The sequence below is a fragment of the Hyla sarda genome, chromosome 13, assembly GCF_029499605.1.
Source record: "Hyla sarda isolate aHylSar1 chromosome 13, aHylSar1.hap1, whole genome shotgun sequence".
NCBI lineage: Eukaryota > Metazoa > Chordata > Amphibia > Anura > Hylidae > Hyla > Hyla sarda.
The window spans coordinates 26,067,366-26,095,206 of NC_079201.1; the positions used below are offsets into that span (position 1 = coordinate 26,067,366).

At 41.2% G+C, this 27,841-nt stretch overlaps 1 protein-coding gene and 1 long non-coding RNA gene across 36 annotated transcripts in view; one reads left to right on the forward strand and one right to left on the reverse strand.

Moving 5' to 3' along the window:
- Positions 1-27,841, forward strand: part of LOC130297737 (general transcription factor II-I repeat domain-containing protein 2-like) — a 1,987,867-nt gene that overhangs the window by 1,568,069 nt on the left and 391,957 nt on the right. For 30 of the 34 annotated variants that reach the window (XM_056550554.1, XM_056550557.1, XM_056550548.1 and 27 more), the window contains one exon: positions 21,237-21,352. The exons of 1 other annotated variant lie outside the window; for it this stretch is intronic. The gene's annotated coding sequence lies outside the window, so the exon portion shown is untranslated. Of the gene's footprint in view, positions 1-496; positions 614-1,923; positions 2,007-12,107; positions 12,167-21,236; positions 21,353-27,841 lie in introns of those variants that run through there. 3 more of the 34 variants (XM_056550566.1, XM_056550564.1, XM_056550572.1) reach the window with 3 other exon arrangements.
- LOC130297741 (uncharacterized) overlaps positions 14,660-27,841 on the reverse strand; it is a 29,058-nt gene continuing 15,876 nt past the window's right edge. Inside the window, exons 1-3 of one of the 2 annotated variants that reach the window (XR_008849665.1) lie at positions 16,996-17,287; positions 16,082-16,187; positions 14,660-15,550 (exon numbers count right to left, since the gene is read on the reverse strand). This is a non-coding gene — a long non-coding RNA (uncharacterized LOC130297741). Of the gene's footprint in view, positions 15,551-16,081; positions 16,188-16,995; positions 17,288-27,841 lie in introns of those variants that run through there. The other variant, XR_008849666.1, reaches the window with a different exon arrangement.

A 27,841-nucleotide genomic window follows, 5' to 3' on the forward strand; every position in this document is an offset into this window, starting at 1 on the left:
TTTCTTAAAGCTTGCAACAGTCTCCACATAAGCAATCAGCTCTCCGGGCCTTTCATATACAGCTCCCAGGAGTGCTGCCTCTTGCTGGAGCTTAGATGAAATCATAGAGATAGGAGACTATTACACAGGGAAATATTTACAGTTTGTCAATTTCTTATACACCGTTTTATGATTACAGTCGCAAAAAAGAAAACCCATCTTTGGAGAATGACGCACGGCTCACTGTAAAGTACATAATAAAAGACCACTTTCTGTCTGAAGAAAACTCTTTGAGTAGCTGATACAATGCAGCCCTGCTTCCAATATTATAACATCCTCTGTAGGATGAAGCAATTTGTTTCCTATTATCCGGCGGAGGCGGCCCCAGCAGTATCGGTAGTGTGCTACTTTGTTTCCCTGCTAATATTTCATGGGCAGCGTCCCACTATACATCAAAGCAAGATTTTATTGTATTATTTCTTCTTTTATTATTATTTTTTTTTTCTTCTTCCCATAGTTGGATCCTGCCCAGAATATTGTAAGGGAAGGGATAGCACCATCTTGCAACAATCATCTTCTCGTAGTCATTAATTGTATCCTGCTGTTCCAGACATCTTGAAATCTGGTCTTGAACGTATGTCAAACAGATTCACCCCCTCTGCTTGCTCTCTGCCCCCCACCACACACACACACACAGATACACCAACATCTTCCAGTGGAAATATAACCCTTTCTGAGCACTGCTGCTCGGAACAAGGGTCAACTGAGTGTGTCCTGCCGAGGCCGCGTCAGTAAAGGAAGGCTCCCTCCTCTCCGCACATCCACTGGGGAAAGTGATACTTTAAACCACAGATGACCCCTGATAAATAGGATTTGAGAGGATTTATTTTAGGGTGTCCTGGGTCAATATACACTGTGTACACAGCAGGAACCCCAGGTTGTTGCTGGATATGAAATAAGTTGAAGTCATTGTAGACGCCTGGGCCAGTAGTCAGACTGGAAACTTGTTTTAATTAGAAGGTCATATGCATTCTTAACATCTGGAAGTATAGGAAGCCTTGTCATAATAGTTATTGATCAAAAGTGGACGGTTGTGTTGTATGTTGTTAAAAATACAGTATACAGGATCCGCTGTCTATTTTCTGCAACTGTAACTGCTTTGCAACAGATTTTATATATATATTTTTTAATGTTTTTGTGTGGAAACACTGTGGATTTTCTGCAATTAATCTGCAGCGTATCCACTACAGACTTTCTGCAACTTGGACATGCTGCAGATTTTTAGCAACTTCAATTTACTATAACTTATTTGCAATTTATTTTAAATACATTGGGGTAGGTAATGAAAAATTGTCCAATAGCAAACGTGGGTGTGTTTTGTCCATAGCAACCAGTCAGAGGGCAGCTTTTAAATCTTAATAAGCTCTGATTGGTTATTATGGGAAACAAATACTGTAGGCTGTGTTTTACAATGATTCACAGAATTGCGATGCAAACTGAAGTAAAATTAATCTATTTTTACAGTGATTTTGAAGTATAACAGTACAATTTATGTGATGCCACTACATTCCCATTGGCTAAATACTTTGGGGCAGAAAAACTGCAGATTTTCTGCTGTGGATCTGCAATTGATCTGAAGCTGATCCAGCACAACATTTCTGTAACTGATCCATATCTTGGCTCTGTTGCAGATTTTCTGCAACTGATTTGCAATAAATGTTAAATACATTAATTTAGATACACAGCAGATTTCCTTCTGCTGATTTTCTGTGTCCAATTAGCTTAGGATCCAAATCATGTGAGAAAACCCTTATCATACCTAACAGATTATATCAGTGGAGAGAGGGCTCAGATATATTTTATTTCATCTGCCCCATCCATTCATTGGAGTTAACCTTTTACCAGGACATCTAAACAGATCCTTGTATCATTGGTCTCCTGCAGGTTCTTTTATTGTGACACTACCGCTGCCAGCAAACCCTCAATTCCTGCATCTTTTCTCTCAGTTTACCATCAGGACAGTACAGGTAGTTATAATGTTGGCCTAGGAAAATGAACCCAAATTGAGTCTACCCTCTCATGTCACTTGCTTTCTGTTATTTATACAATGAAGCCTGCCCAATTGCTAGATTAGCAATGTTCAAAAATTTATTTTATGTAAATAATATGCATCCCATGGATTCATAGGCCACTGTGAATGGGAAAGTGAAAATCATCACTTTTACACTCGCAACCTGTGGGACTTTTACAATGACAACCTATGGGGCCTCTGGTCATTTGTCTGTATGGGGCCGAGATATTACTGACAGCCCTGATTCCTCTAGATGCCATTGTCAGAAAACCAAACCTGTAAGCCATCTCCTCCTTGTAAATTTCTTGTTGCAACTGGAAGTGATTTATTATGAATATCGTGAAAAGCAGCTGAGTTGAAGTATCCAGTACTGGGAGCACTACGTCAGGCACTCCCGTCTGCTTTGACTTTACATCAGGAATAACATCCCCAAGCCTGTTGGCTCCAGACATCCACTAGAGTTGGCCAAAGCCTTTGGTGTGTAAACAGTATAGCGTGTTCCCAGTGGAGGTCTGATTTCAGATTACACCCAGTCAGCGAGACGACACAATGCCTGTTCCAGCTCCTTCTTCCTCCCAACATCATCTCCAAGATGCAATTATGGCTTGTCCTCTTCTGGTTACAAGTCATGTGTAATGCAAGTTTTGGCTGGATGCATATATGTGTGTGAAACCTCTGTTGGAGGCATCGCACAATTATCAGCTGTTTAAGAATACTTTCCGTGGATTTTCCTAATACTTTAGAGCCTCTGAACATCACCATTAAGGGTTACGCTGGGAAATTTGTCACTTGGGATGGCTCACTGACAATCCAAATACGCCTGTGATGTCATGTATTCTTCGTAAATCCTCCCTTCTTCTAATTGAACCATCCCTTTGATTTACTTCTGATGTTTCAATTGTTTTCCCAGGTGGACCCCGACATTGGAAATCCATAGCTAATGCATATTTTGTTTTATAATCCCCTAGTAATAGATATTTTCCGGCAAAGTTAATGGTACGATGATCTTTGCAAAGTAGGCACAGCCTCATAAGTAAGAAGCATAAATCTTTAAGCAGGGGGGAAGCTGTATTGACACAGTGGTTAACATGTCTGTCTTAGAGCTCTGATGCTTTGGCTTATATTCTGACCAGGGTTTTAGATGCAGAGTCTATATTTTTTCCTTGTGTCTGTCTGATTTTTTCATGATGCTTTGTATACTACCCAGGTGGTCTGCCAACATTGTAATGTGCACAGGGGACTCTCGACTGTCTCCAAATGGCTATTGTGGGGGGAAAAGAAAACTGAACATATTGGATTTACCTTCCTATTACAATTAAGTATGCATTCATACTTTAGTGAACATGTTTGTGAAGTCGGGGAGTAAACTTGTTCATATAACAGCTCTGATATGTATGCCTGCATATGCTCTCTCTGCCTTTATTAGATAGCAAGTATTTAAGTTAGGAAGCCATAATAAAGAACATAATACAGTAGTCCCTCAATTTACAATATTAATTGGTTCCAGGATGACCATTGTATGTTGAAACCATCGTATGTTGAGACCAGAACTCTATGGAAACCTGGTAATTGGTTCTGAAGCCCCCAAAATGTCATCTAAAAATAGGAAAAAGTGAGGATTAAAGAAAAATAAGTAGATAACTAATAGAGATAAAGCAAATCCTTACATATAAAAGTAATAAAGATCTGCTGGGAGCTGTCAATCACTGTCTATGTCATTGTTTCCCAACCAGAGTGCATCCAGATATTGCAAAACTACAACTCCCAACATGCCCGGACAGCCTTCGGCTGTCCAGGCATGCTGGGAGTTGTAGTTTTGCAACAGCTGGAGGCACCCTCTTTGGGAAACACTGGTCTATGTAGAGGACAGAAGCTTCTTCAGGGTCCTGTACAGAACACGTAGTTTCCTAAAAAAAAAAAAAAAGGAAAATGGAGCCGCCCTCACCTGGTGTCCAAAGGAGCAGCTAACCTTGGCACAGGTAAAGAGTACAGAACATTATAATACCTCCCTGTACTGTAGGGGGCGCTACCAGTCACCAGTCAGTGCATGCACTTTAGGAATACACCGGTTTTACCAGTGAAATATCCATTCTGATTGGTCAGTTCTTGCAGTCATTGACACGTTTCGCAGATTCCATAGCATTGTATGTTGAGTCTGGTTTCAAGTTACAATGGTCCAGAAAAGACCATTGTATGTTGAAACTATTGTATGTTGAGGCCATTGTAAGTTGAGGGATCACTGTATAATATATAATGTTGTCTGGTTAAGAGAAAAAAAAATACCCTGTTAAGAAAATTTTAGTAAATAGAGAGTAAGATTGGCCATTCACATAATATAATTGTCATCAGAAATTTTGTCCGGCTACCATCAGTAAATTACACGTAAATGATTATTGTTATGTTTGACTAAAACATAATCAGCCATGCTGGATGAAAAAACAGTGTATGGCATGATCTGCTGAATTCAGCTGATCATTTGTCAGTTTGCACAAGCTCTCTGTGGTCTGCTTGTGATCTGCCAATTTAGTTGCTGCCTCGGTTGTTGATGTGAGCAATCCGATTGGCCATGTTGTGCTGATCAAAGACTTGTGTATAGCCAGCTTTAGTCCTTCATTAAGGATACTCACCTGTTTGCCAGAGAACAGATACAAAAAAGGTCCCGGGAAGTCTTAAAGGGGTACTCCGGTGAAAACCTTTTTTCTTTTAAATCAACTGGTCGCAGAAAGTTAAACATATTTGTAAATTACTTCTATTAAAAAATCTTAATCCTTCCAATACTTATTAGCTGCTGAATGCTACAGAGGAAATTCTTTTCTTTTTGGAACACTGATGACATCACGAGCACAGTGCTCTCTGCTGACATCTCTGTCCATTTTAGCAACCATGCATAGCAGATGTATGCTAAGGGCAGCATGGTGGCTTAGTGGTTAGCACTGCTGCCTTGCAGTGCTGGGGGTCTTGGGTTCAGATCCCACTAAGGACAACAATAAATAAAGTGGTATTATTATTATAATAACATCAGCAGAGAGAACTGTGCTTGTGATGTCATCAGAGAGCATTCCAAAAAGAAAAGAATTTCCTCTGTAGTATTCAGCAGCCAATAAGTACAGGAAGGATTAGGATTTTTTAATAGAAGTAATTTACAAATATGTTTAACTTTCTGCCACCAGTTGATTTAAAAGAAAAAAGATTTTCACCGGAGTACCCCTTTAACACTTGTATGAATTAGGAGGACAGCAAACTAATGCCTGCCACATGAGCTAAAACAAGTAAGCACAATGCATACACAGGAATCTATACAATATTCTCTTATAAGCTGCACTTTACAAGCAAAAAAAAAAAAAAAAGTTCTGGAGTGCTTCCTTTAAGCATGTGTATCTTCCATTTGTAATCCTTTACATGTTTCAGGAAATATATACATAGATTCCTATTCAGCAGAGTAACTTTCATATTGTTACATTCTACATTTTTCTAGCTTTTTTGGCTCAGGTAAAATTAGATCGATGGCACAGACTGTCTCTCAGCCATGGTAATATCCTGATTTCATTCATCATACAGGCAGAGTAACTGATTCTTTTTTGCACCATCCCGTTAATACTGTTTTGAGAAAACAGCATATTGATACAGGTTTTTGCTACTTCTGCAGTGCAAGAGAATGTGTTTTTTTTTTAATCCGCCTGGGGTCGTGTACACGTTGGGAATTAGCAGATGGAAAACGGGTTAACTGCACATCAGCACATACACACTGCACGGCGTTCCCCAGGCACCAATTGTACGTAACAAATTAACTCTGTCTCTGTGATAGTTAAGCTCTTTTGGCTGCACATTCTGCCAAGGAAAGCTGGCGACATCGAAGTAGACGCACAGAGCAGAACGTATAATAACTTCCAAACCTCCTGGTCTGTAATGTGTATGTTGTTACCAGCAGAGTAAGGCCAAGCTGCAATCCGATCCTTTTGAAGATGGGTCCAGCCAGTGATGCAACTTTTCTCTCCCCTCTCACCCCCTTTTCCTGATCCTCGAACCAATCCATTAATACCACCATTATCACCAAGGAAAACCTAAAGCAGATTTCCAAACAGCTGGGAAAGAATTAACTGCCGGGCCAATTTCAGCATGTTCTACATGTGCAAGAAGCTCAGTGTGACGGGCTAGTCTGGAAATAGAGCACGATGAAGGCCGAGGTGGAGGGACGCTGACAGTTGCTTAATTTCATCATAGAAGCCTGGGGGGAATAAGAATTCAGAACCCTATTATAATCTGGGAACGTAAACTTATTCTTGCAACATTTTGCTATCAAAAACACATGCCAGAACCATTCATCTTATATTTGTTGCATTGTATTCACGAATATCTTGCTAAAAAAGCATCATAACTTGAAACGTTAGCCAATTTGTGGGTCAGGAACCTTTATTTTACATGTTTTATCTCCATGGGATGCTTTTTTTTTCAGCTTTTGCAGAATTCAGATTAAAGGGGTTTTTTGGTTGAAGGAATTTTACACTCTGGACAATCCATATTTAGTAGACCAGACCCTTGGCAAAAAATGGCAATATACCTTTAATAGTTGTCAACAGCTGTCACTCCTAATCTTTCCATACACATAAAAATTTGTGTGTTCTCAATGGAGAGAGAATGCCAGCAGCAGTTTATCTCTCTGAGACAAAAGGGTCAGGCAGTTAAAACCCTACATTCTTGATCCTTCTCTCTCCCTCTATCATCTGTTGGGAGAAAGTTGGGAGGCCCCCATACCTGATGCAGAACCAGGCAGTGCGAGGGACGCGGCAGAGCCGAGTTACATGCGCCGATGAGAGGCCAGGGAGCATGCAGGTGACACTTATTACACTGTAATTGCTAGCTGTGTGTTCATTGGTTAACATCCCATATATACAGTGGGGCATAAAAGTATTTAGTCAGCCACCAATTGTGCCAGTTCTGGATCTTAAAAAGATGAGAGGCCTGTCATTTTCATCATAGGTATACCTCAACTATGAGAGACCTAATGAGAAAAAAAAATCCATAAAATCACATTGTCTGATTTTTAAAGAATTTATTTGCAAATGATGGTGGAAAATAAGTATTTGGTCACCTACAAACAAGTAAGATTTCTGGCTCTCACAGACCTGTAACTTCTTTAAGAGTCTCCTCTGTCCTCCACTCGTTACCTGTATTAATGGCACCTGTTTGAACTTGTTATCGATATAAAAGACACCTGTCCACAATCTCAAACAGTCACACTCCAAACTCCACAATGGCCAAGAGCTGTCAATGGACACCAGAAACAAAATTGCAGACCTGCACCAGGCTGGGAAGACTGAATCTGCAATAGGCAAGCAACTTGGTGTGAAGAAATCAACTGTGGGAGCAATTATTAGAAAATGGAAGACGTACAAGACCACTGATAATTTCCCTCGATCTGGGGCTCCACGCAAGATGTCACCCCGGGGTGTCAAAATGGTCACAAGATTTTAAGTGAAAACCTCATTCCATCAGCAAGGACACTGAAGATGAAACATGGCTGGGTCTTTCAGCATGACAATGATCCCAAAAACAGTGGCCTAGCCAGTCTCCAGATCTCAACCCCATAGAAAACCTTTGGAAGGAGTTGAACGTCTGTGTTGCCCAGTGATAGCCCCAAAACATCACTGCTCTAGAGGAGATCTCCATGGAGGAATGGGCCAAAATACCAGCAAACCTTGTGGAGACTTACAGAAAACATTTGACCCCTGTCAATGCCAACAAAGAGTATATAACAAAGTATTGAGATTAACTTTTTTTTATTGACCAAATACTTACAGTATTTTCCACCATAATTTGCAAATAAATTCTTTAAAAATCAGACAATGTGATTTTATGGATTTTTTTTCTCATTATGTTGAGATAGTTGAGGTATACCTATGATAAAAATTACAGGCGCCTCTCATCTTTTTAGGTGGGAGAACTTGCACAAATGGTGGCTGACTAAATACTTTTTTGCCCCACTGTATGTTACTTCCTGCTGTGAGGACTCCACCCCTCGACAAAGGCTTCGATCCCGAAACGCTGCATTGGGGGTGGTGTTCCCTTAGTGTTCCCTTGGTTCTGCGTTCTTTCCCCCCATTTGGGTGGAGGTCCTCTATTTTATCTTATATGTATTTTTTGTGTGTATATTCACCCAAAAATATTTTTTGCATTTTTCTTAAAACTCCTTCATAATTTATTTATTAGTGGTTTGTATATGGGGAGTTCATACTGATAGCACTATTATTATTATATAGGACTACTGTTTAGAGGGATTTATTTTATCCAGGGCTATGTAATTTGCTATGCTTATTGGTACCTATATTCATAATTGTCCTGCAGTTTTCATCTGTTGGGAAAGAGTTGGGAGGCCCCCATACACTTCAGACAGTCTGTCAGTTATGCCAAAGTCATAAATTGTATGAGGACCTTTAACTTATCCCAAAGCAGTACCCTTTTAGGAGCCCTAGCGATCAGCTGTAGTCTTGGAATAAACCAGACTAAGGGTACGTTCACACGAACTGATCCCCAGTGTGTATTACGTTGCGGATCCGCTGCTGAAGTACCACTGTATTCTGCCTTTACAGGTGCCTGCTCGGAGTAGAAATACGCCAGCTATGTGCGAGTTGCCGTGCGCATGCGCAGTATACTCGCACATCACGGCAGCTCTCAGCCTAGCTCATAGAGCAGGGGGAGTGGCCACGATGTGTACAAGTACATCGCAGCACATCACTTCAGTGTGTCTGCTTGTAGTGACTCTGAGCAGGCACCTGTAAAGGCAGCATACAGCGGTCCTTCATCGGCGGATCCGCAGCGTAATTTGCGCTGGGGATCCACTCGTGTGAACGTAACCCTAAAAGTGTTCAGTTTCACAGCAGCACCACCACAGGGTAAATGAAGCATTTCATGGTGGCCATTCTATGTGATTAGGTATCTGTACAGAACAGGACAGGTTCTCTAAAGTAAGAGACCCTCCTTGTGCCTACCTTCCTTTTTTAGCCAAAAAGTTGGGATTCTGAAAAGACCTCCCTTGGAATATGTCTTATGTAATGTAATGCCTTATTTTTGTCTTTAAAAATGTTTGCTTTGGAAATATCAGCTAGATGCAAGAGCGGGGTATAGGAAAAGGGAACATCCAAGCCGTGAATATCCTCTCAATCAGCTGATCATCTTGTTCTGCCCATTTGCATTCTGGGTAGATCAAGCTTCACTGTAAAATTATGTAGGAAAAAACTGATCTTCTGCATTTCAGAAGCCCAGCTGCGATTGTGTGTCAACCTGTCTGTTTCCAGTAGCAACCAGCAGAATTGTGAATGCAGCTCTGGTTTATAATACAGGCTATAACTTAGTATCCGTCTATGGAAACTAATGTCATGCATCTTCTCAACTTTGGATAAATTTTGATTGTGACGTGAATTTTAACCTTAGGCAAATGCCAGACCCATTGAGCTTGGGTTGACCCTTGTAAATCTGGGTAAATATATTGTATATTTGTCAAGCAAGATTGAGGGAGATCTGTCATCAATGTCACCTGCACTAACCTGTCGGTACAGACAGGTAGTGCAGGCTACACTGATGACAACAATACTTACTCCCCTTCCGTGCGGTGGATTTTCTGCAATCTTCCGCCATATCTTCAGCTCCTGGCCCAAATTGGAGCATGGGTGGAGCTTAGTGAAGTCACCACTGCTGTTCTCTGCTAGGTCCCGCTGCTAGCAAACATCAGCAATGACATCACTAAGCTCCGCCCTTGCTCCAAGTACGCCCCGGAGCAAAAGATACAGCGCACTGAACTGGACCAGGTAAGTATCGTCATCAGTGTCACATGCACTACCTGTCTGTACCAACAGGTTAGTGGAGGTGACACTGATGACAGATTTCCTTTAAGGAAGACCGGCCATTGTAACACTGCATTGTCCATCATTTTAGGCAAAGTGCAATAACATTATTACCATGCAGTGGTATGGGATCAATACAGTACATGCACATATTTAATCTAAGTTTTATTGCAGTCTGTATAAGACCCTATAGGCATCCCAGTTTCTTAGTGACTATAAATGATATTTTCTGGGATGACAAGGAGTGTTTTATGGCGGTGACTAGAGGAGATGTAATGGCTGATGGATTACATGGGAACAAAGTGTACGTCTTTCTGTGCTCCAGAGGAAATCACAGTCTTCTGAGCTCATCGTGTTTATTAAAGTGTCATTAAAGTCAATATATCATTTCTAGAAATGTGTCACCGTTTTGTTAAGTAAAATTAAAGGAAACACCCATGGTTTTTGTGAAATCCATCTGTATTCACTAATATCTCCTAAATTTCTAATAATGGCAATACTTATTTCTTGTATGAATATCATATAGGATGGCAATAGATTGAGATCAAGATGGAGACCCTAGTGTTGAAAAGAAGCATGGGTTGGGCTGGCAGGGCATATGCTTAGCATGTTTTCCTAGGTGAGGGAAAGCCTAAATAGGACTAGCCACTATGCTGCCACCACCATGTGTCTATTGATGTGTGGAGTTCCTCTTAGGGGGACCTACAATTGTACGGCAAAGGAAAATATACTTGTAAGGCTATGATAAAATCCCTCAGATTTTTAATTGGTTTCCCCTTTGAAATCTCTGTCTACCTATAATTCAAGTAAATGAGGTTTCCAGAACCTATCCATATTTATCTGAAACTTTCTTAAAGGAGTAGTCCAATGGTGAAAAATTCTACACAGTTAGCAACAGTTTAAAAAGTTATATAACTTTGTAATATACTCACATAACCCATCTGGAATGGAAATTACCTTTTTCAGTGATTTCTCTCTAGACAGGAAGCAGCATAATCCAGCATCTCGACCTACACTTCTTCTACAGCCCGTGGTCAGCTCGTCATTCCTTTCCTCATAGTTCTCAATATGTGAGTGCTCACCAATCACAGCGCTCACACATTGAACCAATCACAGCGCTCACACATTGAACCAATCACAGCACTCACACATTGAACCAATCACAGCACTCCTGCTTGAGCCTGGTCACGTGGGTGCTGTAAGCCAGGTGAAGTGTGAGGGGGAGAATGAGGACTGACACAGCTCCTCCCCTCCCCAGCTCTGTCTACATAGGACCTCACTTATCATGGGGAGGTTTCAGGTTTGCATGGGGGGAGGGGAGGGAGGACGTGTGTGAGGAGACATAATAACGGTCTGGGAATGGATAGACTGCAGGGGAAAAAATATCATACTGGGGATGATTTATATGTGTGAGGGGGGGGGGGGGACTCCTGAATGACACATGCTGGGAGTTGTAGTCCCTGTTATGTGTGTTTATACTAGTGTTTCCAAACCAGTGTGCCTCCATCTGTTGCAAAACTACAACTCCCAGCATGCCCTGACAGACTTTGGGCATGCTAGGAGTTGTAGATTTGCAACAGCTGGAGGCACACTGGTTGGGAAACACTGTTCTAGCCTATTCAGCATACACATCATGTTACCCCAGTGTTTCCCAACCAGGGTGCCTCCAGATGTTGCAAAACTACTACTACCAGCATTCCCTGGTTGGGAAACACTGGCATACACACACATAACAGGGACTACAACTCCCAGCATGTGTCATTCAGGAGTACCCCCCCCCTCACACATAGAAATTATCTCCAGTATGATATTTATTCCCTGTAGTTTATACACCACCAGCCCCTGCAGTGTAATATGTCTCCTCACATATAGAAATCATCACCCCCCGCCTCAGTGCTTTCCCCATACAAACTTGAAACCTCCCCATGATAAATTAGGTCCTGTGTAAACAGAGCAGGGGGAGGGGAGGAGCTGTGTACGTCCTCATTCAGGCTCAAGCAGGAGTGCTGTGATTGGTTCAATATGTGAGTGCTGTGATTGGTTCAATATGTGAGTGCTGTGATTGGTTCAATATGTGAGTGCTGTGATTGGTTCAGTATGTGAGTGCTGTGATTGGTGAGCAATAAGAAGGGCAGAAATATGGCACAGTAGGGCGTGATATGGGCAGGCTTTGGGGGGTGTACATTATATTAGACTTGAGAGGAAGTAATTTTTTTCAGAGTGAAGAGGATGATGGGAGCTCAGGCTCCATAACCAGGAAGTGCAGCTATTTTCACAGTGGCATAGCATACAAACGGGATGGGTTAGACATATAATGAAAAGTGTGGTGGCATCATGGAGTCAAGGTCTAACCTGTGGCAGGTACTTATTTTCAGATTTTTCACTATTGGATATCTCCTTTAATTGAATCTGTGGCAAATAAGTGACATGACTCTCGTTCAATGGCCGACATCTATCATTGTCTTTAGACTGTATTTTGTGTCTTATGTGTATTTTGTGTGTTATGTCTTATGTGTTTTACACATTTCTGCTGATTTTGAGTTGCAATCCACTGATTTTTGCATTACACATGATATGGAAGGGTTTTATGAACTGCGCCTTTTTGTGAAAAGGCACGGAAAAAAGCACAAAGCCACTGAAAAGTCTCTAAATCTACACCAGCCCAAACTTAGCTTAGCTTTTTGGTGTATGTGAAGAGTGAAATTTCAGAAAATGTGACCTGCACAAAATGTATCAAATGCTCCATGACCATTTAATAAATCTGGTGCTCATACACATTACCAGCACACAAAAAAGGTGTAGAAAAATGCTTCACTTACACTACAATGATAAATGCTGGCCAATGTGTTCGAAAAGTCTTCAAACCCTTTCCACATTTTTTTTATGTTGCAGCTATGTGCTACAATTCTCAAAATTAAAGTTTTCTCTCATTAGTCTGCACTCAGTACCCCATAATGTGAAAACAGTATTTTAGAAATCTTTACTTATTTAATAAAAAGGAAAAACTAAAAGTTTGCATGAACATAAGCATTCATACCCTTTGCTATGACACTTGTAGTATAGCTCTGGCTCCTCCCATTTCTCTTTATCATTATTGAGATGTTTCTATACTTTGATTGGTGTCACCTGTGGTAAATTCATCTGATTGGACAGGATTTGGAAAGACACAGCCCTGTCGATATAAGGTATCACATCTGATAATGTATATAGGAGCAAAAACAAGCCATGAGATGGAAAAAACTGCCTGTAGAGCTCAGAGACAGAATTGTGTGAAAGCACAGATCTGGAGAAGGGTACGAAAAAATTCTGCTGCACTGAAAGTTCCCAAGAGCACAGGGCCTCCATAATTCTAAAATTTGAGGATCACCGTTCTGTCTTCTACTATGGAAATATTCACGGCCGATATTCACGATTATGGGCGTTATCGGTATCGGCAATTACCTTGCCGATAATACGATAATGCCGCACCACGAACGCCCCCCACGCCCGACGCACCGTGACACCCCCCCCCCCCACCGCACATCTAACGCCCCACCGCACCGCGCACCCCCCATCCCCCCGGGGGGGGGGGGGGGGGGTGTAAATAGCCGATAACTTATACCGGAATATTGGTATAAATTATTGGCTATCGGCCCTAACCTCCACAGATTAACGGTATCTGCCCTAAAAAAATCGATATCGGTCGATCCCTACTCAAAAGTCATCAAACCCTCAGACACCAGCAAGATCCGCCACCTGTCTTATACGTATGGTGGTCTTCTGAATCCCAAAAATGATTGGGCATGTTTGATTTTAACTGCCTGACCCTTTTGTTCTCTGAAAATTTCCGTGAAAAGTCTGCAGGGAGATTCTGCAACAGCACAGTCCCATTGATTTAAATAGGATTCTGCTGCACTGTTTACATAGCTGAATTTCCATGCTGGAAACATCTGGCGCAGAAGTTCAAATTCTGGTGTCCGCAGAAAGAATAGACATGTCTATTCTTTCTGCGGACTCCACACAGAAATGAATTGTTGTCTTTGAGACGGCGCATTTCTAAACAGTCCTAAGCACTGGCATGTTCTGTCGGCGCTCCGCTGTCAGGTGGATGTCCGCATGAATATTTTCCATGTGGACATTCCCCTGTGTGAACATAGCCTAAGGGTGTTTTTAGTGTTTGTCAAGGTTTGTTAGGTTTTTAAATTTGATTTTTAGCTTTGAATTTTGTGTCTTATTTCTGCTCCCAGTCTATTATATTTATATCTATGTTTAGCTATGAATTAAGTTGTCCTGGAAAACATCATGCTTACAAAAGTAGCAAATAGGAGTCATTCATGAGATAAATTACCTAAGTTATACAGAAAAAGGTCAATTTTCCCTTTTGATTGACCTGGAGGAACCCATTTTCCCTTATTTTAGTCTTTCTATAGGATATGGCCTATTCTCTGCAATCCGAGCTTTTCCGATGTTTCAACACATATGACCGTCCAGATACCTGTTCACATAGAAGTTGGTGAGCTGAATCTCATCTTTTTAATTTTTTTTTGTATAAAACTCTGCCCATTCTCTGCTCATAGCTCAAAGAAAGAGTTATTTGAAACACATTGGTTGCTAGGAAAAGACGATCTAACAGCCAAAGCCTGATACGGTTTGACAGGCAAAACATCCCTATCAACCAATTTGTCTAAAGTTACCCAGGTCTTAATCTCAAGTAGTATTGGCCGAGAGGAGGCAAAGGGGATATGCAGTGAACTGTAGAGCCAGGGCTTTATGCAAAGGACATTTACTTACAGATCTGGGGAGTCTTTCAAGAGTTGACAGAGCTAGAACATGAGGGTATTGACTAAACCTGAAATAAGTCATTCAGAGAATTTTTGAAAAGAATAAGTTACCGAGAAGAAAACATGTTTTCTGTTTTTGGAAAATGGTGTTTTAATGGAAGGGGAAGTTGGGGGAGACCAATCTATTGGGCAGGAACTGAGAGAGGGTCAGATGTGATGTGATACCTGTCATGTTCTAGGTCATAGGTGTTCATCATGTGTGGTTCATATTAAGAAAAATGCTGCACTGATGATTTGTGGTGAGAAGATTAACCCCTTATTTCTTGCACAGCACTTATTACTTCTGCTGGTTTGTTATCCTGTTCATTGTCGGGGGGATAGGTATCCTGTTGCTGGAGGGTTAAGCTGTCGGAAAGACGGGAAGGTTTCTGGCATTTCTCATTACGGCTCACTCTGCGGATCCCCTTACTGCTCTGATGATTGAAGACATTAGAAGGCAGACACAGGGTTGTAATTAAACTTTTCAGCCCCCTACAGACCTAATACCGCAGCCGCTGAAGGGTCCGGTCAGGCATACTGCAAATTACCTCCAATCAGAGAGGATTGATGGCAGAGCGTGCATCGTAGAAGACTGATTCCTAATACTTGGTGTCTGATTAAATGTCCCCAGGACTGTTCTGTGCCATAAGGGGGAATAGTAGCAGATGAACGCTTCACTTCCCTCACAGATGGATTTGTGCATCATTCAGGTTTTTGACAAATGTCTCCACTGTTGCTTTGCACAATATTTGGGGACTCTTAGTTTGTGGTATTTTTTCCCCCCAAGCTAATTGGGAAACCAAAAAAAAAACATCTTCAATGCACCACAGTTTTTCTTAAATTTTTCGTTATATTTTTTTGGTCTGTAAGAAATACAAAATCATGTTATTTTAGATTACTTCTTGTTATTTAAAAGTCATAATGTCAAAGCTGTGTGTTTAAAAAACAGAATACATGTTTTAGAGCAATTCACTGTAAAGCTAGATTCATTCATCAGGCTGCCTAGTGTCCGATCATGGTGTTGTTTTCTCACCCCTTGTAGCGGAGAAGAATTCCGAGGCAGTGTGACATGTAGTAGCTGGTAGAAGAATAATCAATACTTTTAGCTTTCTAGCTGCTGCAACACTACACTAAATTTCCAGCATGCAGCTGTCAGTGTATGCTTGGAGTTGTAGTGCTGCAAAAGTTGAAAAGCCACAAGTCGAAGACCATAAGGTTAAAGATTTTTTTCAGGAATTGTGATTGATGAACTTTCTATTGGAAAATGGATGACTGCAGAGATATGCAATATGTTTAGATAGAGTGATTGATGTCTAGCCTGTCTTAGCCACAATGTGACCTCTTAGAGAATGAGTATTGTGTGGTTCTACTGTAAGTAGCAGCACGGGACATACCTGCAGTCCATCACATGTTTCAGGTGAGACATCTAGGATGAGACTTCTTAGTTCATAAATAAATTGGCAGAACTGCTCTGAAGATTGGCATACAGGTTCCAAAGTACTAGAAGGGACAGGAAAGAATGTAACTCTACACAACTGTGCAGTCATATTGTTTCTGTGAAAAGCTGGATGACAACTAGAGCCAGTTTTAGACCTAGGAAGCTTTGACTCCGCATTGATCAATGGCTGCTGCTCTAGCCTGCGATGGCACAACTGTCATGAAATTGTCCCCCATAAACCATTCCCAAGGTGACAAAGTTGTTTACAATTACAATTTAGCCATACCTTTTGCGGATTTCTAGCAGCCTTTATCTGGATAAAAAAATGCTTTTTAATAATGTCAGCAACAGTCGGATAGGTGTGGCTATGCCCCGCGGCCGCCACGCCTATCCCCTGTATCTCAGCACTAAGACCGCTGTGTGATTAACACACAGGTCCCAGCGCATGCGCCCCTGATCATTCTTACATGCGGGTGAGTTTTTAAATCAAGCACTCGCTCCCTCAGCACACAACAGTGCCCATTCTCCTTACTTCTTACAGCGGCACGCTGCTAAAATCTAGCATTATGCAGGCGCGCTGGGGCCATCGGGAGCAAGCACTTGTTCTTAAAAATCGCCACCCGCACGTTATCAAGGCTGCTTAAAAGCAGCAAAAGGTATGGCTAAAATTTAATTGTGAACGACTGTGTCGCTTTGGGAATAGTTTAGTAGGGGACAATTTCATGACAGTTGCGCTTTCAGAGGACTGATCGGACGGAGAGGAGGCAGGTAAGGACCTTCCCACCGTTCATACAGGAATACATAGGGGGTAATAGTATTGCAAGTGATAACCAGCATGGGTTTACTAAGAATAGAAGCTGTCAAACCAACCTTATTTGCTTTTATGAAGATGTGAGCAGAAGCCTAGACAGAGGGGTGGCTGTGGATAAAGGGGGAGATTTATCAAAGCCTGTGGAGAGGGAAAGTTGACCAGTTGCCCATAGCAACCAATCAGATTGCTTCCTTAATTTTTATCAACCTCTGGAAAGTGAAAGAAGTGATCTGATTGGTCGCTATGAGAAACTGATCATTTTCCTCTCTACAGGTTTTGATAAATCATATTTGATAATATGGACATGCTTAGAAAAGATCAAAGCTTTTCTCGTGAGAAAATAACGCTGCTTTCTTTTTGTGAAATGGCTATTTCCTGTTGGAGTCCCTCCCTCCAACTCCTTGGATCCAAGTCCCAGGATCTATTGCTTGTAAGTGTGAGGTCAATTTTCCTTCTCCCACATATCAACCACCCCACTCATTGCAGCAGCTTAGCTGCCCTCCATGCGTGCTGTGCTGTAAACTACAATTCCCTGCAGCCCTCCCACCCGGCGGTCAGTCCACCCAGACAGGCTCCACCTGACTAGTGATGTAATGTCTCAGGCCACACTGTAACCTGGGAAAACCAGAGACAACACTGCTAAAAATAAACAGCGGGGCAAAGATCACATAAGAATTGAACAACCAGCCATCAAACTTACATACAGACACTATATTATGAACTATATTAGCTTTACAGCCCCTGAAGTACAGTTAAATCCATCCCTGCACAATGACATTTGCATAGGTCACAAAGCATGTCTAGAAAACTCTCCAATATAAGTCATAGGGGTCCTCTCCAGTCTATTGTCTCCTATGCCCTTGCAACTACTGTAAAGCATATCTCTTAATGCTGTTTACAGCAGAGCAAAATAAATATTTATGTATCTGGCTCTAATCAGTCAAAAAAATCTAGGTGACATATTTTCTTTAAGTCCCTATAGATATTCATTTTATTTTGTTCTAAACAGTACGCACTGTCCCCTTACATATTCATTTTCATTTCTCCTCTTTAGTATAGGTTTTACTTTTATTCTGGCACAGAAAGTTGTGTTACACTTTTCAAAATTTCTGTCTGTCCAGCAAGGTCTGGAACAGCGTGTTTATGTGGCTTGCGTAAATGTGTTATTTGTTCCTCTCATCTGGGATGTTCATCAGCATATAACTGGTGTACGTAGATGCAAAACGGGACATTTAGGAAAATATTCCCAGTGGCCATTGGGAAAACGTTTTGAGAACTTAAGTCAATGATTCATTTGTTTTTTACCTCTACAATGCTGACAGAATCTGGGCGACACCCCTTCTCCTACCCCCTGTAGAACACCTTCTATAAACATCCATTCTGTTACGTATCAAAATTAGCTAAAGTTTTTTTCCCTAGGGGATACACTACTAATTTGTTTTGAAGTGCCCTTGCTTGGCAAATAGGAGACCAGGACCAACTCTTTATTAGCAAACCCAGTTGATGAATTCTAAACCAGTGCCCATTGTAATCGTCTGTTGGAGACTTGTGTATCCATTGCTTTCTGAGATTTGACAAAATGGCCTGTATTATTTTTCAGAAGCACTGCTACTCTTGTATATGGGCTCAGGGTGGACACAGACAGTGAAGGGCCCTGTTACAAGAACAATATAAAGACTTGTTTTCTATTAGCTAATCATAGAGCATCATTTATTTATTTCTAGCAATCCCCTGTTAATTTTGAGCTAGGACCCCTACATGCAATCTAATAGGCATTAGGAGGGAGGGTTTGTGTCAAGTATTGCAGTATTCTTGTCATTCAGACTGAGCTGCAATACCAGACAAAGCCCATGAGTAAGGGTGGCAGTATTTCTGGAAAAATTCAGTACCTTCCCCCCCCCCCCCCCCCCCCCCTCATTTCTGACCCTTTATTGCATTCCCTAAGGGAACATGGACCTAAAGATTATAGATCATCTGTCAGCTGATAATGGAAAGTCTCAGTAGTGAGGTCAGTTTACAAGACCCATAGTCTGAAATGGGGTTGGGAATAAAGACAAATCTATTACTGAATGCCCAGAAGTCCGCAACATGCTTGTGTTTGACCGTACTATGCATGATGGTAACTTTAATATATATAGAAAACCTGGCTTATCAACTTAATAGTTAATTGACATTACCCCCACCACGACACCCGCATTCCGAGAACTCACTTTCCTGACGGATTTGCAAAAGAATGTAAGATTAGCATAATCCCAGGACGGGATATGGCTCTCTGTGGAAAGGCCCGGCTAGTTTAGCATTTTTTACCATCTTAATATGAAAGTATTGGGAAAGAGGGGGGTCCACAATGAGCGCAGGGGGATAGCCACGGCTGGATTAATATCATTATTTCCGGCTATGACAAATGAAGTGTGTAATGGCTTTTCATGTATTTTTTCCATTGTTGTAATTGTACGGAGTAATATATCTGTGTCAGCTGGGACATAAGTTTACAATACAGAAAGTTAAGAAAGATGGACTTTCATATTTTAGCAGTGTTCTGGGATTTTGGCCTAAAACTGTTATTCATGGGTGATTTTTATAACAGATATTATATACACAAAGTGGATTTTTTTTTCCGATATGAAGCATGGTATTTTCTTTTCTATTTTCTAAGTATAATTTGTATTATAAAATTTTTTTGCAGCCATATTGCTTAATCGCAGCATTTAGAGATATAATATGCCAATTACTGTATCTGGGTAGACTGGGTATGGGGGGAGCTGGCAACGCAACCGGATCTACCGTGATGTAAACCGAGTGCAGGTTCTTATATCCAATGGAGAGTAAACTGTAGAAATAAATACGTAGAAGAAGGAATAGGAAAGCACTCATCTCTGTCTGTGGGACCATTAAACATATTTTAGTGTACTCGCTAGTCATTCCGGGGACAAATATGTCTTCATTTTTGTAATAGGTGTGGGTCCGTCTGCTGGGACCCTTGCCAATCTGCTTAATATCCCCTATCCTGTGGATATGGGCTAACTTAAAGGGTTCAGTGCTGAAAAACGTATCCCCTATCCTAAGGATAGGGGATAAGTTTCAGATCACGGGGGGTCCGACCGTTGGCCCCCCCCCCCCTGCGATCTCCTGTATGGGGCCCCGGCTCGCTGGACAGATAGCAGGCGTCGACCAGAGCACCCTCAATACATCGCTATGGCAGAGCCAGAGATTGCTGAAAGCAGCGCTCCTGCTCTGCCATAGAGTTGTATTTAGGGGGCGTGTCAGCCACCGCTTCATGCGGTGGTCAACTCGCCCTCTTCCCACGGGCTACTGGGGCCCTGTACAGGAGATCGCGGAGGGGCCCCAGCGGTCGGACCCCCCCCCCCCCCCCCCCGCACGATCTCAAACTTATCCCCTATCCTTAGGGAAACCCCTTTAATTCTCCTAGGCCAAGGCCTTGTTGCTTTTCATTGTCACCAATAGGGGGGTTGTTCACTGTCCTATGAGTGTGAGAGACAGGAAAGGTCTGTGGACATTTAGATTACGCTCTTTCCATGAGAGATTCCAGTATTTATTATGGCAAGAGTAACAAAGTCTGCAGCAAAGGTTTTGCTGTCAACAATGCTGGAAACCCTGACGGAAATCTGATGAACTCCATTATAAGTCAATAGAGACTGTCCGAGCTCCTTTATCATCTCATTGTCTATTGAAATGGTATCCTCAAAACCTGCTCCAGTCTAGTTTTAGTTTGTAATGAGCTAACCAATCCATCGAAACCACACTGGTGCATTTTTCTGCCAGTTTTCTCAATAGTTATATTTTGCACCAAACTGTTAAGAACGATGAATGTCCTTGCATGATCCGATATGGAGAGCGAGCCTTTTCTAGTTCCATGAGATGGCTGATAACCCAGATCCTAGTCTGTGCTACCATAGAGGAAAGAGCAGATGTCCCATTAGGGGAGAGTTAAGATGAGTTTCCGTTAGTAGGAGGAATTCCCACACACCCTGGTGCCATCTGCCCATTAGGTCTGTGCCTCATCAGTTTGGACCATGTGGCTGCACACCCGTGAATCAGGGACATAAGATATGGTGCCAGACGAGGACAGCTGCCTTGATCTGTGAAAGCTGATTACTTATGTCTGCCAGAGAGCATCCTTGAGCCTTTTATTGTTGGATACTATGCTAGAAGTATAATCTGCAAAGAAGGAAATGTAGAGCAGTAAAAGTGCAACCATAAGATCATCACTGTTTCTAGTTATCCATCCATCCATCCATCTATCTATCTTTAATGTTAACATGTACCTGTTAATTCACAGGGAAGCATTTAGTTTGGACCATCTCAACCAATGAGAACGCATCATTACAAAGCAAAAAAATTACATAAAGACTGACATAGCTACAAGTACAAAACCAGGACCTGTCATCAGTGCAGGTAAATTCTTATTACTTCCTTTTTAACTTATGCATCTTGTATATGTTTTCTTAAAGCACAGAAACTGTAGTATTCTCTACCAATTATATAGATGTTAACAAGCAAAATGTGGTGACAAGTATGCATTTTTGTGCATGTGTATTTTTCCAGTAAAAGTCTATGGGTATGTCAAACAGAACATGTCAATACTTTTTTCAGGCATTTTATGTTTAGCAAGATCTTTGTGAACAGCCCTTTATAATCCTGACATTATATAGAAGCTGTAGAAAACCTACATAAACATCTATATGCTTTGGAAGAGCATTAAAAGTGATTGTGCCCCAAAGCATTTTGGTTGCTTCTATGTACATACAGCCTATTAAGAGCTATGGCTTTGTTCACATATGCATCATGGATTCTGTTATAATCCCTAGTGTCTGATCCTCATATAGATACCACCAATGCTTGACATATCTCAATGACTTATAGTTGGGTCTATGGGTTTTCAGTCAAGTGTTCCATAATTTTGACAAAAAAGACTTGCTGTGCAGCATGTTAAATTTGACAATCTATGACAGTGTCCAATACACATGTGAACATAGCCTTAAAGGGGTACTCCACTGGAAAAAAAAAATTCAAACGAACTGGTGCCAGAAAGTTAAACAAATTTGTAAATTACTTATATTAAAAAATCTTAATTCTTCCAGTACTTATCAGATGCTGTATGCTCCACAGGAAGTTCTTTTCTTTTTGAATTTCCTTTCTGTCTGACCACAGTGCTCTCTGCTGACACCTCTGTCCATGTCAGGAACTGTCCAGAGCAGGAGAGGTTTTCTATGGGGATTTGCTCCTACTCTGGACAGTTCCTAAAATGGACATAAGTCTCAGCAGAGAGCACCGTGGTCAGGCAGAAAAAAAAAAAAAATCCTTTGAAGCCTTAGCCTAACATTTTTATTCCCACCTAATACTGACAGATTGTAGCACTGGAGAGGAGGACAGAACAATGCCTCCAAGAAATTGTATGGCTTTTCTCCATTTTTCCCTTTTATTAAAGCTATGTTCACACAGTAGAATTTCTGGAATTCTGCAAAAATTACGTTCAACAAAGCTTGCTGAATGGGATTGTGAAATTCTGCCAGAATTTTGTTGGACTTTTTTGTGGAATGCCTCAAAAAATAATATATATAATATATATTTCTGCAGAATGCATAAAGTGGAATTTCCGTGGAATGCCTACCATGGAAATTTTGCTATTTTAATGGGACAGCTGAATCCCATTGAAATTAATGTACAGTAAATTACGGCACAATATCTGGCGGAATTTGTCCCCGGAATTCCGCACAAAAAAATTCTGGCGTGTGAACATACCCTTATAGTGAATTAGATTAGGGTCTAATATTGCTAATATTTATTTTCACGTTAGTGCCCATATGGTACTACACTTACATCTGGTATATTCAAAATTAAAAAATATCTTCTTTTATGCTTTGATTTTATAAGTATAAAGTTAGGTTTAAGACAGTTATACTAAAATCCATATGAAGTAGTAATTGGGCAGCTAATATTAAATATATTATGTAAAAGTGTAAAAAGAAAATCAGCAAAGAATGTTCTCATGTGAAATATCTTGATCATTTGTACGAATGTGTTTTATGTTCTGTGAACGTTCTATATACTGTAACACAACATATATCAGTTCTCCACATAATACCGTCTGCCCTTAAATTTCCATAGGAAAAAAAATCAGCAAAAAACTGTGATTGTGGTAAATGAGTTTTTCATTTATTTCCCCTAAGGCACAAGGATACTTAATTTGATTACTCCAAAGGGTTTTCAATTCCGAAAAACCCACAAATGTACTCCTTATAATCATATAATCATATTTTTTTTTATTTTTATCACAGATATACAAAATAGGCCAAAAGGGGAAAAAAGGAAGTAGCAGTCCATAAGCAATGCCACGTTCCTGGCAGACAAAGCTGAAATAATGTTGTGTTGCATCCAGATTGTATAGATGGATGGCTTCCTCCCACCAGCCTTGTGGTAGACAGGCAGATTAAGTCACTAGCGGAGGCCCAAGGATCTCCCCATAGACAGTTCCCAGTTTCCCCACAGTAGGGATCCACAGCCTATTAAGCCAACTCCTATTGCTCAGCTCGCCTCTCCTGACACAACTGAACGCACACACACAAGGCCAAACAAAACCAGGACAATTGGTGACAAATGGATGGCAGAGAATCCCGTGTCCGGGTTGCCACGGTGACACCATCCAGGCGCAACATGAAGAGAGTAGGATGTGGCACGAGATAGGGAGAAAAACCTGATACCCTCCATATGAAGTATAACACATAAAAATGAATAGAACACAAAAATATAGCATGTATAAAATAGTTTAAAAGTGGAAATACATAAATATATCTAGAATTATTTTCAATGTAAGCAACCATAGTCATTTTGTAGTATCCTATGCCCATGATTTGACTTGGACCACGACACAGAATTAATTGCATCTAAACAGTGTGGCTACTTACATGGAACACTATTTCAAGGAGCATATTATTTATTTTAAGTTGTATAAGTTGCGGTTTGGATTTAACTTTTTTATTGTGTAACTTACTAATGTGGCGTATTGTTTTTTTGCCATGCAAATGACAGGGCCGACAAATAGTACTGACATATTCTGAAACATTGGGGAACATATATGGAATAAAGAACATAAAAAAAGTGCAGCAATTTCCAGTAAAAATAGTGATGGAATAGAAAGCTTGAAACTATTCAAAAGGAGCAAAGGGTGGTGAGATTGCACACTCACCTCTTAGTGTTGCGCTGCAGGCACAACACTGTTAAATGCATTGATGAGTGTATTCACTCAGGTAAAGTCCTCGTGGCAGCCTTGTGTCCTTTCCAGGTCATCTATGATGTCAGTCAGGCAGTATAGTGTATGGAGAGTAGTTCAGGGTATTCCACTCACTGGTTGGGATCATGGTCCGGCACATCAGAGGAGCTGCCCTGCAACAAATGCACGGAGGGCAGGAGGAATATATCCAAAAAGGTTTATTGGTATATTAAAGCATAAAATAGACAACGCGTTTTGCGATTGGGCCCTCGCTTCGTCAGGTCTCGGATGACGTCACATTGTAGAAACTTAAATATTTAAAAAGCGCGGGTTTGTTCAAGGGGGATTGACATCACCGTCAAACAGGAAGCATGGAAATTGTCATACAAACATGTACATATGCATTTATGTTTTGTAGCAGAAATAATAATAGCAGATTGATTTCAAAATGGAAATATTTATAATAATAATTGATATAGCAATAAGTAATGATAGTAATGTTGTATTTAAATTTATACAGTGTATTTCATAGGGGTTAAGTACCTGCGGCATTCGTGCAGGCTGGGTCGTCCAGCGCATCTGTGATTACATGCACTGTGTTGGCAGGGGGAGAACTGGTTAAGGCTTGGTTCACACCACGTTTTGTTAAATACGGCTCCCGTATACGGCTGGGAGGAGGGGGTTGGGGCTTAATCGCGGCGCCCGCACTCAGCTTTTTCGGCCGTATGCGGTTTCCCGACCGCAGGCAAAAACGTGGTCGACCACGTTTTTGCCTGCGGTCGGGAAACCGCATACGGCCGAAAACTAAGCCGACCGGAGGCTGCGGTTCACTCCGGTCGGCTCATAGACATACATTAAATATGGTTCCCGAATACGGCTGAGTGCTGGCACCGCGATTAAGCCCCGCCCCCTCCTCCCAGCCGTATACGGGAGCCGTATTTAACAAAACGTGGTGTGAACCAAGCCTTAACCAGTTCTCCCCCTGCCAACACAGTGCATGTAATCACAGATGCGCTGGACGACCCAGCCTGCACGAATGCCGCAGGTACTTAACCCCTATGAAATACACTGTATAAATTTAAATACAACATTACTATCATTACTTATTGCTATATCAATTATTATTATAAATATTTCCATTTTGAAATCAATCTGCTATTATTATTTCTGCTAAAAAACATAAATGCATATGTACATGTTTGTATGAGCCGTATTGAACAAAACGTGGTGTGAACCCAGCCTAATAGAGAAGTTTTCCTGGTTGCAAGCAGTATGGGGGACACATCGGAATGGCACAGACGTATTGGGACAGTATCAAGCTGCTAACTGATCATGAGTTATTTTGTAGTATAGACTGTTTGGACTAGGGATCGACCGATTATCGGTTTGGCCGATATTATCGGCCGATATTCACGATTTTGGGCATTATCGGTATCGGCAATTATCCGGTATAAGTTATCAGCTATCGGCCCTAACCTCCACAGATTATCGGTATCGGCCCTAAAAAATCGATATCGGTCGATCCCTAGTTTGGACATGCTATTTATATTCAGTATTGTGTCGACTGTAGCATTAATGGATGCACGCTTATGTTATGAGCTGGAGCGCAGGAGCAGCTCACTGCGCTACTACCATTCTGCAGTGTTGTGGCTCTAATTTTCAATGAGAAAAAAGGTGATTTATTTATAGATTATAATGTGTTATGTTAGGTATACATTATTATACAGGTATTTATATAGAGTAGATGGCCATAGGTAGGAGATTAGCTGGAGCACTAGATAGTCCGAAACATTGTTTCTGTTCAGGCACACAATTTAACCTCGGTATGTTTTTTTCGAGTGTGGGAGAAAACCAGAATACTCAGAGGAAACCCATGCAAACCTGGGGGAAAACATACAAATTCCATGCAGATTTTGGTCTTTTTGTTGGGATTTGCACCCAGAGTACCAGCACTGGGTGGGGGTTTTACTCATGACATCCTCCCTGATTAGCTGTTTAAAGGATCCTCAGGACTCATGCAAGTGTCGCACCCTGCCCAATATTTACCTGCACTCGTCTTTACAATCGCCATACTTTTAGTAGTGGCATGGCTTGGTACTGCAGCATCACCTATTCACTTGAATAGGACACTGCTACAGTTATTTTTGCTGGGACTATGGAAAGTATGGAGATTGCAAGGGTGAGTGCAGATAAACATTAACCCCTTAACGACCACGGACGTAAATGTGCGTCCTGGTTTGGCGGGACTTCCCGCACCAGGACGTACATTTACGTCCTGTGTATCACCGCGAGCATCGGAAGAGTGCTCGCGTCATACACTGCAGGTTCCGGCTGCTAGCAGCAGCCGGGGACCCACCCGTAATGGCCGACATCCGCGATCGCGCGGATGTCCGCCATTAACCCCTCCGATGCCGTGATCAATACAGATCACAACATCTGCGGCATTGCGGCACTTTGATTGGATGATCGGATCGCCCACAGCGCTGCCGCGGGATCCGATCATCCAGCATGACAGCCGGAGGTCTCCCGGGGTCTTCTGCTCTGGTCTGCGATCGAGCAGACCAGAGCAGAAGATCACCGATAATACTGAGCAGTGCTGTGTCCTATGCATGGTACTGCACAGTATTAGCAATCAAACGATTGCTATAGATAGTCCCCTATGGGGACATAAAAAGTGTAAAAAAAAAAAAAATTCTAAAAAAGTTGAAACATTTTTTTTTTAAAAAGTGAAAAATCCCCTCCCCCAATAAAAATGAAAATTGACAGTTTTTCCCATTTACCCCCAAAAATCGTAATTTTTTTTAATAAGCATATTTGGTATCGCCGCGTGCGTAAATGTCTGAACTATCAAAATATAATGTTAATGATCCCTTACGGTGAATGGCATAAACGTAAAAAATGTAAAAGGTCCACAAATGCTGCTTTTTTGTCACATTTTATTTTTAAAAAAAATTTCATAAAAATGATCTAAAAGTTTTATATATGCAAATGTGGTATCTAAAAAAAGTACAGATGACGGCACAAAAAATTAGCCCTCATACCTCCCTATATACGGAAAAATGAAAAAGTTATAGGTGGTCAAAATAGGGCGATTTTAGATTACTGATTTTGTACAAAAAGTTTTAGATTTTTATTAAGCGGTACAACAATATAAAAGTATCTAGCCATGGGTATCATTTTAATCGTATTGACGCACAGAATAAAGATCACATGTCATTTTTACCGTAAAGTGTACAGTGTGAAAATAAAACCCTCCAAAATGTGCAAAATTTTTGTTTTCATTTAAATTTCCTCCCTAAAAATTTTTGGGGGGTTTGACGTACATTTTATGGTACAATGAGAGGTTTCATTACAAAGTACAATTGGTCACGCAAAAGCAAGCCCTTATATGGGTCTGTAGATGGAAATATGAAAGAGTTATGGATTTTAGAAGACGAGGAGGAAAAAACGAAAATGCAAAAATAAAATTGGCCTGGTCCTTGAGGTGAAAATGGGCTTGGTCATTAAGGGGTTAAAGAGGCTTTAGCACTTATACAAGACATGCTGCCATTTTAAACTGCTGAGGGTTGCCAGGAGTCCGAGGATACCCAGAAAGCTCCTATGACCTTTTTCTGCCAGATTTGCTTGCCATGTAAGCTGATGGTCTTACTAGCTGAACACCCACTGAACAGATT